Consider the following 14,063-nt stretch of genomic DNA (forward strand, 5'->3'; position numbering starts at 1 on the left):
AAGAAAAGAAACATGTCGCGTACCTACAGAGCAGTGTATAATTGTATTTTTCTTTCTCGTTTTGTGTAATTTGTTCTAAGTGCTGATTTAGATCTTAGCTCCAGCGTTCGTCACTACAAACTACATGTATAACTCCTAAGTTTATGTGTATTACTTTTTTTTGTTTTGCTTATTGCTCCGTCTTTTACTTTTTGTATAACGGGTTTTCCAATAAATAATGATAATAATAATAATAATAATAATAATAATAATAAATAATAATACTGTATACCCTCAGATTTCCTTGATTATATTCATAATGTTAACAAAACCATTATCATTGTTAATGGTAGTCCATCGACTGCTCAGACGGGTCATTGGCTATGCATCTTTCAAAAAGCAAAGAATATAGAATTTTTTTGATCCTCTTGGTCTACCATATGCATTCTACACACCACACATCAAAAACTACCATGAAGGAAGTGGGAAAACAATTATTCAAAATCAGATGTGAGTACAAGATTTATCAACCAAAAGCTGTGGTTTTCATGCATTACTTTATTTCATTTTTCGATGTTGTGACTATACTTTCAGTGAATTCCTCAACATTTATGTACACAGTTGAAGTTTGAATGACTTTTAGTGGAAAATACCATCTCAGACCTGTATAATATTGATTTCAGTGCCCTCAAAATGAAGTATTTTTATAATGTATGTAAATTTTTTTATTAATAAAATATATATGCACTATAAAAAAGTTTTTGTCTTCATTGTTTAGATTTCTTCTTCTTCTTCATAGTCATTTAGTTTATCATCGTCATTGTCGACCACAATTAGTGGTTGCCGATCATTGGGATTTAACTTGTACTGATCCTGGCGTGAAAAGTCTGGGTAACAATTTCCACAATATAATGTACCTTTATTTTATTAAATCCCTTTGTGAAGTCAATGATACTATTACGATCCCTATAGTAAAATTCACCTGTTTCTATCTGATTATGTGAAGTAGTGTCGCACAAAATATTCTCATATGAAGAATCACTTTCGGTAGCAGCCAAATTAAAATCGCTAGGTTTATAATCATTACTACCATTGTCCTCACAACGATGACGCAAAAACGATACTTGCGTGATGTTTTGACAATTAAAATATGGTCCAAATTCTTCTTCCCAAAATAATTTAAATCCACGACGATACCAATCCCTTAGAAATAAACTGAAATCACGTTTAGGGTTTTTTCCAATCATACCAGGGTAAATATTTTCCCACTGGTCAGATTTATCAAAATTACAATTGTAGCATAGATATCCATTAGGATGAGAGTCACAAGTCTAATCAAGACAGGTATTACAGTCCTTAATTTGTACAGAATATCCTTTATTCAATTTACACGGATTGCATAATCTACACTTTTCATTATAGTCATCAACTGTAGTACAGTTCTCACATGATGAACAGCTGCCCAATGTATATAAACATAGTGAAAATGTATGATACATTTTTTTCGATGTTGTCCGTCTCACTGCTAAAAAGAAACTGACTCAAAATCAATAAAAAAAACATTGTCCTCTAGGAGGAGGAAAAGTAATCGAGTATCGTCACAAAAACTTATTTCCTATTTTTTTTTCAAGAATGAATTTCTAGGTAGTGGTTAAAAGCAGAATCACAATGTCATTTCGTTTCGTTTTAATTAATATATCAGTAAATTGAGTAAATGCATTTGATTCACAATGCATAAGCTTCATACAATAGTCCAAAGATGGAGAATCAGTTCCCGTTATACTGTTAAGCATTTCTAGAGAAAATATTTTCCGTTGAAGAGATAATTCCAGAAAATCATCATCTAACACTAAACATTTTACAAATTTTACTAGATTCCGTACGATCTTCTGTTTCTCAAATCCAATAATTTTCGTCCTTGATTCTCCCACTACCAACTATAGACTAAAATAACAAATTGCAAGTTTATACCTTGTGCACAATCTCAATACCTATTGTTCACCCAACACTATTGAGAGAGAGAAAGTGGAGTAAACGATCATCTAGACTTTCTAATCAAAAAAAGCATTACAAAAAATATTTTTATTGACAGAAATGTAATAAAAGAATATGTTTTAAATTTCTTTGCGTTAGATCCATTTTCCTCAATGTGCTTCATAATAGCATTCAACCCATGCTGTGGTCATGATAAATACATTATATTCACTTTTGCGGCAAAGCATGATTGTTCATCTGACTTAAATTTACTCAATGATATAACGTATCTGCGAAATATCTCTTCCCACCCAAATGTTAGTCGGGAATCCTTTCCAATTTCAACTGCTACATTGGGAGCCCTTGTCTTCACAACATCACTGTCAGCGCTTTCGAGGCGTAATAGTGTGAAACTACTAATTTTCACAATATTTGAACGTTTATTTCTCCAATTTGAAACAATGTAAACTAATCAAATTCAACTTTTTAACAGAGACACTAACCTATAATCAGGCTTTTTATGTCCACGCTCAATGTCAGAATAAAAGCGTCCACTCGTATAATCATGCTACAATGAAGAATCATTTCTAACATTAAAACATCCATAACAACCTGAAAAACTATTAAAATCCATGTATCCATACAATAAAACATCCATACAAAAAAACATTAAATATAACATCAACCATATAATAATACGTATAATCTTTCATAAAGTAACACACATATTCAACCATACATCAAAAACGTTATCTCTAATAGCAATCAGACTCCCATATAATAAAACATCAAATATAACACCAATACAACAATATAAATTCATAAACATAAAACATCCATACAATAAAACATGTATGGATTCTCTATATGTCTGCTTGGAATGATAGTCCACTTGTATGGTGGGAGTACTGTCCGCTTCCTTTAATTGAAACTATAAAGGGGTAGTGTCCGCTCGGATATATTAATATATGCAAAAAGGATAGGGCCCCACTCTCTTTCATTGACATAGTAAGGGACTACTGTCCGCTCTCTTTCATTGCCACATCACTATTGGCGCAAAATTTTATAATGGAATGCTTGCGGTTAGTATTATTGTTCCGTAAATATAGAGTATGTTAATACCCTATGACGATATACCCTGCTCTAGTATATTATAACGTATCAAACGGCCAAACTCTAGGTCAAGGGTGCCCCAACTTGGGTCACCACTAATATCTCTAGCTATGTCCTTGGAGGGTAAATGGACCCCCTTGTCGATATAATAATGACGGTATGTCTCGTAACTCCTTTCCTACCCTGTCTGGGTTCCTAGAAAAATAGTTTACACCACTGTAGAAAATAGATTACTTGTAATCTTCCAAAAAAGTGCACAGAACACATATACAAACTATGAAAAAACTGACTCCCTAAATAGGGTCTCAAAGTCGACTAACAACTAAAACACTGGGTCTATACAACGGACTTTGCATAGGGGTGGACCTTAGATTTACCCCAACCAATCCGCTAAACCAACATTCAAATCTCTGGCTTCTTTTTACGTAATGTCTTTCAATAGCCCTGAACAAAATGACAAAAATAGAACTTAGCTCGAAAGCTTGCTTATTGCAACACAACTATAACAACGAGAGTTTAACTTGTGATTGAAAATTATCTTATAAGCAAATGTAATTAAAAAAAGAAAACGGGTCATTTATATGAAAATAAAAGAAACAAGGGGTGAGGCCCAAACACTTTCCCCGTAAGATAAATGACCACCCATGCGCCATGCTGGTCCACCCTTACAGACATAAACACTGAACTGCAACTTCAACAAAATCCATTTGCCTTCTTTCTTCCACCAGTGCCTTTGCTTCCACCGCTTGGCTCTGGATCTGTCGTCATCCACACGTCTCCACTTTAGAACCACCATGGTCTCTATCGTACGGCATCCGCATGAGGTTTTGAAAATTGAAGTCCCCAAAATTTACAGAAAATAATCGTGCTCAGAATGATCAAAAATACAAATTCTGTTTCTCTCACGAATTTACATTAGAGAGGAGCTGAGAATCAGTTTCTGGCACATTCAATGATGCCAGCCATCATGAAAAATTGGCTCCACCAGCCTCCTAATTTCCATCGGTGGAAACAACACCACGTCTCAATTAAAAAGCACCTTGCCCCTTGGCATATTTTGAAATAATCCAAGGCCAAAAATACACAGGCCTCTGAAAACGAATGGGGTACAGAGAAATCAGCTGAGCGAAAGAGTTTGAGTGAAACATTAATCAGTTCATTCTGGATTCCCTCCCCTGGGATAATAGGCGTTCATACTAAATATAGGCGTTCATACTAATTAACAGGCGTTCATACTAATTAAAGATGAAATTTAGATCTGAATAAGGTTCTCCAAAAATAATTGTCGATTCCCATGAAGAGTAAAAACTATGAATAGGGTTACTAGACGAGGGTTTGGGTAAAATATTAAGTGAATGGGAGAGAGTATCCCCAAAGGACTCCGGATCAGAGAGGCAAAATCTCGGTAACAGGGTCCTAACTTTCCAACCAGTTGTCCGTTGAGCGAATCTTTCATCATTAATTGTTCCCTAGAGGGGCTCCTTCCCCACAAAAGAGAACAAATCTCCCTTAGAGTTGATAGGACTAATCTCATTTTCCTTCCCAAGTTTTTCCAATCCAACCCGACAATTAACATCTCCCAACTTTTCCCCACCCCGTTGTAGGTCGTTTAACTCTATTTTGTGATCATCTTGTTTTATTCCCCATGGGTCTTGGACCTCCTTGTCCTCCCTTAAACTTAATTTTATTTATGTTAGCTAGGCACAGCCCATTTAATTTTTTTTCTCGCCACTGCAGCCTGAATCCCAAAAAATAGTCTCACTTCTCCATTTATTTTTTTTTTTTTTTTTTTGTCAACCTTTTCAATCGTGCAAAATAAATCATCATTAAATTTAAATTGGACTCCAGTGCCCACTATCTTCGACTGCATTTTTTTCATTGTAGCTCTATTTAATATTTCTTTTCTCCCTCTTAGTTTTCTTTTATTTTGTAGTAGCATTAAATAAATCGTCATTAAATGAAAATAAAATTCTTAAATTAGAGTTCCGTCTTGCATCTTTTTTCTCTCTCTTTGTTTTCTTTACTTTTGCTGCAGAAACAAATAATTCGTTATTAAATTGGAATTGAATTCCAACATTTGGTTTTTCATATTGTACTAAAAGTTCTCGAACTTTACGAGAAAAAGCGCGTACAATAAATTTCGTCTCATTTTTCTCTGGTACAATCAGTGGTACAATCTCTGGTTCAGGCATATACTTTGCGGCGCCTCATATTCGTTAAAAGTGTTCTGAATTTTTCTATTTTCTGAAAATTTCCCCCAGAAATAATTTTCGCGCATCTTATATTCAATATTATGTGGCTCAGCTACTTCTGCATCTCATTTTACCGGATTGCCAACTTTTTGAACTGGTGTATCAAGCAATTCGTTTTTTCAACAGGGTGACTCAACCTCCCACTGTGTTTTTTGGGCCGGTCAACCGCCCCGCCTTGTCAACGAAGTAGCATATTTTGTCCGTCTTAGCATTTAATGTCTGATAATTTTCATTTTCTCACGATTGATTCTTAAAAAAATTATTATGGCTATCCGAGAGCCTAAAAGTTAATTGTAATAAAATGTCACTTTCCGGAATTCCCCAGCGGGCTTCTATTAGGCCTATCATAGTTTTTTAAACTCTTGGTGATCTCTCTCTCTGTCTCTCTCTCTCTCTCTCTCTCTCTCTCTCTCTCGCTCTCTCTCTCTCTCTCTCTCTCTCTCTCTCTCTCTTTCTTCTCTCTAGCTGTTTTAACGTTCTCCTCTTTTCGTTCTCTGGTTATTCCACCAGCATCCTCCTTTTTCTCTCTGGCTATTCTATCAGCCTCAATATAAGCCTTTCTAAGTGTGTCTCTTGTTTTTTCTAACTCCTCTCTGTATCTTTTAATTTTATATATTTCGGCCTGTATTTTTTCGATATATTCGCGGTGCTCTCTTTTGGCTACTTCTTCTCTTTGTTCCCTTTCTTTCTCTCTTTCTTTTCTATCCTCCTACTCTTTCTTTTCTTTCGCTATTCTCTCTTTCTTTCTTTCCTTCATGTAATTTAATAAATATTGTGTTATATCTACATGAAAACTTTTTCGTGAGTCCCTCCTGGATCTCGACTCTGCATTGCTCCGTATATTCGGACTACTTTGATTCCTTCCGTCATTATATTCTCTCAATTCCTTTTTGGAATCTGTTCGTTCCATATCTGTATTATCTCTAACCGACATTATTTCAAAACTCATCAAACAACTATTAATTCAAACCGAGTAAAATACGTTCTTTAATGTCAAACTTCCGGTCTTCTCGTGAATAATTGTTATTTCTCAATTTGCCGATTTTTCTTGCACGTTAATTAGTTGCGTGATATTTTGATTCAAAATTTTGTTTATTATTGTCTAGCTATGCACAGCCCAATCACACTCTCGTAATATTATTAATTGATTCCGTTGTTTTTTTCGCGATCTTCTCTATATGTAACCTCAAAAGGCTACTCCCTATGCCAAATTAAATAGTCTTTTCGGAAACGTGGATTCTTTCACTATCAGTTTTACCGATAGGACCTTTGTTACTGTCACCTTTGTTATTCTGGTAAGCCACGACAGCCACCAGATATTGGCGCAAAAACGGTGCTACACCACTTAATGGAGGAGTAGCCTCGCTGGCGCCAAATATTGTAATGGAGTGCCCGTGTTTACCACTATTGTTCCGTAAATATGGAGTATGTTAACACCCTATTACGGTATAACCTGCTCCAGGGTATGATAAAGTGATTGAACAGTCAAACGGCCAAATTCATGGCCAACTGTGCCCCAACTTGGGCCATCACTAACATCTCTTACTATCTCCTTGGAGGGTAAATGGACCCCCTGTCGATATGACAATGACGGTATGTCTCGCAACTCCTTTCCTACCCTGTCTGGGTTCCTGGAAAAATAGTCTACATAGATATAGAAAATAGCATACTTGTAATCATCCGAAAAAGTGCACAAGACACGTATATAAACTATGAACAAAACCGACTCCCTAGACAGAGTACCAAAGTCGACTAACTTCTAAAACACTGGGTTTTTACAACGAACTTTGCTTAGGGGTGGACCTTAGATTTTCCCCAACCAAACCTCTTAATCAACATTCTAATTTCTGGATTCTTTTTACGTAATACCATCTTTCAATGGCCCTGAACAAAAAACCAAAAACAGAACTTAGCTCAAAAGCTTTCTTATTGCAACACAACTATAGCATAGCAAGGAGATTTTAACTTATGATTGAAAATTATCTTATAGGAAAATGTAATTACAGAAAAGAATGGGGGTCATTTATCTGAAAAGAAAAGGAACAAAGGGTGGAACCCCAACAATGGCCTCTCCTTTATTTGGGAAACTTCTTTTTCAGAAAGTTTTTTTTCAAATTAATTTCTGTTCGTTTTTGATTGCCAAAGTTTCAAGTTTTTCAAATTTCCCTATTTCAAAATAAATTAACAGTTTTGGCAAGAACTAATAAAATTAAACTAAATATCTGATATATAATAATATTATTTGGTGAAATTTCAACAGCTCAAGATTTTGTTTCACCCAGGGCCGAATTTAAAGCTTTGACGCTTCTAGGATTTAAAGTTTTAATTAAATAAACGAAAAAACTATGTTTATTCAGGTTTTCAAACGGCTATATATGCTATATCATAGGCAACGCAGGTCTATGACAGCTAGCAATATCATTGAAACTACCAAAGGAGCTAATTCGATTGGAAACTAAAAGTTCTAGTGCCTTTTTTAAGAGTAAAAACGACTGGAGGGCAAGCAGCCCTCATCCCGATCCCCATTCTTTTTCCAAACCCATCCCATGAAAAATTTGAGACAGCTATTTTTTTAGCATAGTAGAACGGTCCAATGAATATGTGTAGGGTATATCAAGCCCCCATAGTTATCCAGTTTCTCCATTATGCTTCGAAACTAAATGCTGCTTTAAAATTGGATTAAATGGTCCTGTGTGTATGGCTATCAATATGACACCTCAGCAATATCTCTAAAACAACTGAGGGTATTGATTAGAAACTTTCATGGCTACTACTATTGCTGCTTCTGCTCTCACAATTTATATTAATCGAAAGAGTGTAAGTGTATCCAGGTATTTAAAGAGCATGGGTAAATTTTTGTTAATGGTATTAAGTTTCAATTTTCAGGCCAACCTTAAGAGGTGTAAAACTAAATTAAATAATACAATTTTTCTTAAGATTAAAAATGTTTGAAAAAGTTTCTCCAGCTTACAAAAAGGAAGCCAAAATATGGATCCTTATAGAAATTAATTTAAAAAAATTTCCACAAAACAAGTTTTTCAAAGAAAAGAAAAGAACTCCATTAAACAAAAAATTAGCAAAAATAAAATCAAATAATCTATGAAGCGTGAAACTACCGCAAATCAGCATCGATAAATAAATGAAACCCAAAACGAACAGAAATTACAATAAATAACCGAGTCAAACCGAAAACGAGCAGAAATTAACATAAGTTTAACAAAATTTTTATTGGAAAAAAATAATAAATAATACATTTTTCCAACATCGTTCTTATATGCCCCCAGGGCATAACTTAAAACCCTTGCCCTGAAGACTCTGGGGGAGTGTCCTCCTCAAAAACATAATTTCTATCTGGAAATCGACTACGCTGAACAAAATGGATATCACAAAATTTTTATTGGATTTGTTTCGGGAAATGGTGGGCGTGGAAGGGGTCTTAGTTGCCTTCCAATCACATTCGACTATTAAAAAGGGCACAAGCCACACCAATTTCGAAGTTTCTACGACAACTTTTTCGATACGAAGTGCCCAGCTCTAAAAGAAAAAGATAATAAGTTAAACCTTGTGCCAACATCGTTCTTATATGCCCCTAGGGCATAACTTAAAACACTTGCCCTGAGGGTTATGGGAGAGTGTCCTCCTCAAAAACATATTTTCTATCTGGAAATCAACTACGCTGAACAAAATGGCTATCTAAAAATTTTGACTGGATGTGTTTGGGGGAATGATGGGGGTTGGGGGGGGGGGCTAAGTGTCCTCGAATCACTTTCGACTATTACAAAGGGCACAAGCCACTCCAATTTCCAATCGAATAAGACCTTTTTGAAGTACCCTGGTATGGAAAAAAATAAATAAATAATACATTGTACCAACATTGTTCTTTACTTAGGCAGCACTATTGCACTGCCTATGAAAGCCTAAAAAAGATAAAATATTATTTTTCCGTGAAAAAGACTATGTCAATATAAAACGAGTAGGAATTAACTTAAATTTTTTTCACAAAACTAGTTTTTTAAAGAAAAAAAGAACTCCATTAAGCCAAAAACGAAAAGAAATAAGGGCAATTAACCTTCCAAGCATAAAACTGCCTCAAATCATCATCAGTAAATAAATGAAACCCAGAACGAACAGAAATTACAATAAATAAGCGGGTCAAACTCAAAACGAGGAAAAATTAACAAGAGTAGGGTTGACACCCCCCATGCCTCCTCATGACCAGAACATAATTTGCACTTTACAAAAAAAATACAAATTACCGGGGATTGTCGGTTTGACATGCATAAACTGATATTTGTTCCTTAAACTTTTAATACTTTTTATTTATTGAATTTAAAAATGGGAATACGTTTTATGTATTTTGTTTTCAGTGCGTACAAATTATGTTCTGTTCAGTACAAACTCTAGTTAATATTTGCTCGTTTTACTCCCTATACTACAGCAGAAGTAATAGAAGGAGCAACAGGAGTAGTATTAGTAAAAGCAGTAGTAGTAGACTACTACTTGTAAGCAGTAATAGTATTCACTTTGAATACCCGGAAAATTTCAATTTAACCTTTTAAACTGCTTATGAGATTTTCTGATACGTCCTATTCATAACCTGAATGCATATAACGTGTTTTTATTTTGCCCAACGTCCCTCTCTACAACCCCCGTAAGCTCCACATTAATTCCATTAGCCTTAGTATTATTAGTACTAACAGCAGTACTACTACTACTACTAGCAATAGTAGCATTCATATATTGAATTTTTATTAGCTCAAAATATCCCTCAGAATGCTCTAAAAGTTTCAACCTACTGCTCAAAGCCGTTCTTGATATAGTTCTGATAAGGCCATTTGCCAGCCTGCTTATATACAGCACGTTTCAACTTAATTTTAACATGCCCTCAACATTTTCTGAACATGTCTTGTTAATATCTTTAGCCTTAATAGTAGTATTAGTTTTAATAGTAGAAGTAGTAGTGGTAGTGTACTTATAGTACCCTTTGGTTGGTTCAACATTCGCCTTACCACGGACGGAAAATATCCACTGAATACTCTAAGCTTTTCCTGAGATTTTTCCTGAGATATAGCTGATACGGCATTTTAAAAACCTGTATCCCAATGACTTGTTTCACTTTAATTCACTATCCTCTTCAAAATTCCCTTAAAGTATCACCGTAATCCCGTTAGCTTCAATAATGCTAGTAGTATTCATAGTAGTAGTTGTTGTAACAGTTGTAGTAGATCTAGCAGTAATAGTAGCTGTTGTAGTAGCAGTAGTAGTAGTAGCGTTAACACTTGTTGTAGCATGCACATTATTCATTTTGCCTAGTTCAACACACTCCTATATATGTCATAAAAGGTTCAACTTAATACCCTAGGCTGTTCTAGACTATCTCTGATACGCCCTTTTGACCACTTGTTTAAACAGAGTTTGTCTTATTTGGTTCAACAGCCCCCTAAACATTTCCTGAAAATTTCAACTTCCTACCCTAAGCTTCAGTAGTAGTAGTCGTAGCAATAATAGAAAAAGAAGAAGCAGTAGTAGTAGTACCAGCATGGTTAGTGACAGTAAAAGAGTGCCTTTTGGTTAATTCAACGTCCCTCTCAACACGACCTGGAAGTTTCAACTTAATGCTCTAAGATGTTCCTGAGATATCTCTCATACATTCTTTTGGAAACCTGAATGCACACAGTCTATTTTGATTTATTTCAACACTACTCTAAACGTTTCCTAAAAATTTTACCTTAATATCCTTAATCTCAGTAGACCTAGTAGTTGAAACAATAGCTATAATGGTAACAAAATCATAGTGTCTTTTGCTTAGTTCAACATTCTTCTCAACATACCCTTGGTCAACTGATCATCTCCCTCAACATTCCCTTATTGTTCAAACTTAATATTCTTAATTATTCCTGAGACTCCACCCTTTTGACAACCTGTATGCATATAACGTGTTCGGTTTAGTTAAATACCCTCCTCAAGATTCTCTGAAAGCTTCACTTGAATCAACCTGGTCTTTTTGAACACCCAAGGTGAAGGTCAAACATACCGTTTTTCCCCGTAACAAATACTATTTATAAACAATGTGCAAATTGCTTAACTTACAGCTCTTGCTTTGAGGGGCATATATGCCCAAGACATGATTATTTGACCTTCTCAATGTGCTGAAGAAAAAGACTATCTCAAAATGTTTGATTTGGTGAGTTTGGAGAATTGACGGGCTGCCATTCAATCACTCTTGACTTTTAAAAAGGGCACTAGAAATTTTTTCATTTCCACTCGAAAGAGCTTTAAAAGTTTCCATGATAACGCTGCACTGCCTACGATACTACTTGCATGTTCTGTTGAAAACCTGCATGGATGTAGTTTTTTGTTTAATTGCAACACCCTTAAACATTCTCTAAAAATTTCACCTTAATATCCTAAGCCTCAATAAATATAGCAATCTTAATAGTATTGCTAGTAGTGTACATCGGGTGTCTCTTGATTAGATCAAAATTCGCCTCAACATAACCCGAAAGTTCCAACTTAATAATGCAAGCTGCTCCTAAGATATTGTTGTTTTTTGGCCTATTTCGGATCTATTGCCCTATTTCGGATCATCTTGAGTGGTGCCAACAACAACGTTTTTACAGCACCGGCATATAGTGGGCATTTATATTTAGCTGTGAGTCTGATGCAGGACTTGCAGAATGGCATAATCGAGCTGGATGGAAGAAGGTTTTGCAGTGAAGAGTATCACCCAGCTTTCTTGCGCAGGAATTTCTTATCCAATTAAGGTGGCTAATTCTAAGAGAGACTGATGGAGAAATGAGCCTCCAATAGACGAGACCCGTCAAGTCCGTTTATAGTTTCATTTATGAAACCGAAACTCGGGTGTTCACGTGGCACCTTCAATCGGGTAATAAGAAGCTCCTTTGTTTTCTATGCATTGAAGTTGGTCATCCATACATCAGACCACTTTTCGGTTTTACGAAGAAACATCTGTTGGGAGAGGGAGACTTGTAATAGGTCTTCGTGTTTTGGGACGGCTGAGTGAGTCGTGTCGTCGTAGGAAAAGTGATGGAGAGGGCTTTGGAGGTTGTCTCTTATGTCGCTTATGTAGATGAGGAAAAGCGTTGGTCCCAAGACGCTGCCCTGGAGAACTCCTGCTTTTACTGAATATTTGCGCGAAATAAACCCGTCGGGGAAAACTCTCAGTGAATGATCAGAAAGAACGCTTTCAATTATTTGAAAAGACTTTCACGAACACCGTACGGATGGAGTTTCTTTAGCAGGCCACGGTGCCATAATCTGTCGAAAGATTTACGGATGTCGAACGACAATAGCCTAATGGGGTACCCTATTCCCAAAAAATCAATCCACACCTGGTGATCGCCTAAAAGGTCGTTTGATGTTAAGAACTGTTGAAATGTTTTATTTGAGCCTTTCTCATAGATCTTGCCTGCACAGGAGAGGAGGCTAATCGGCCTATAGAAGCCCACGCTCGATGGATCACCATCTGGCTTTAGGGTAGCTGTAACATGAGTGGACTTGCATGTTTTGTGGGAACGTTCCAGAGTGACAGCATATCCGGAAAAGCAATGACAAAGGTCCATCTATTTCGGCACTGGAGGATTTGGGGACAACGTTTGGTATGTTGTCAGGACCTGTGACTTTGTTTACATCAAGATGCCACAAAATGTGAAGGATCTTGATAAATTTAGCACTTCTCCACCGTTGTCGTCACCCAGATTCGAGAATTTGGCAAAAGCCTTGTAAAAACTTTAGCCTTCACCTTTGTATCTTGTACCACAGTTCCGTTAAGTTGTAGACGAAATATTGAAGTCCACTAGAACGACGATAAAGCCTCCTTGGTAACTGTCCACCAACTCCTTGCAAGAGCGTAAGATACCCTTTTGCAATCTGCATTCTCAAAATTTGTTTTGATTTAGTTCAACATCCGCCTAAGAACTCCTTGAAAACGTCACTTTAATACCCTTTGCTTCCATTGTAGTAATAGTTTTAACACTATTAGTGGCACTGGAAGTATGTTGTATGTACAGAGTACCTTTGTTTGTTTGTTTTTCAACTTAATACCATAAACTGTTCCTGAGGTATCGCTGATACGTCCTCTTGAAAGCTTTTATACGCTTAGTGTGTTTTGACTTGGTTCAAAACTGGTTCAACATCCCCAGATTTTTCGCCTTAATACGCTTAGCTTTAGTAGCAGTGGTAGTAGTAACAGCAGTAATGGCTGTAGCAGTAGATTAAAGATTTTAAGATTTATTTATTAACTAATAATTACAAAATAAACTATATGACACAACTGCCCAGGGAAGGCTCAAAAGGCTGATGATGGACAGCTGCAATCCTCTAATTCTCAACCAATAACAAAAATCCTTTACAAAAAAACTAAATAAAATAATTAAAAAAAAGTAAAAAAAAGGACAAAAACACTCTCAACTAACAAATAATGCAAAATCTAACAAAAAAAGAAATTAACTACCCTCTCCCAATACATGTTTCTTAAACTTTACTTTAAATGGCTCAATGTGTTCAGCCTTCTAAATTCCAGCTGGAAGATCCGTCCAAATAGCCGCAGCTAAATACCTAATTCTGAAACCTTCACGTGTGGTGTCTCGGTACTGAACAACGAAATTATCCGTCTCCCTAATCGCATACCTGTGGAGCGAACGATTTACGCAAAAAAAAAAAATCAGTTAAAACTGTAGGACATAGATAATTCCAACATTGATAAGCAAAATAGCAGCTTGAAAA

The sequence above is a fragment of the Artemia sp. Qi Xiang Cuo genome, chromosome 13 (genome assembly GCF_049724085.1).
Source record: "Artemia sp. Qi Xiang Cuo chromosome 13, ASM4972408v1, whole genome shotgun sequence".
Lineage (NCBI taxonomy): Eukaryota > Metazoa > Arthropoda > Branchiopoda > Anostraca > Artemiidae > Artemia > Artemia sp. Qi Xiang Cuo.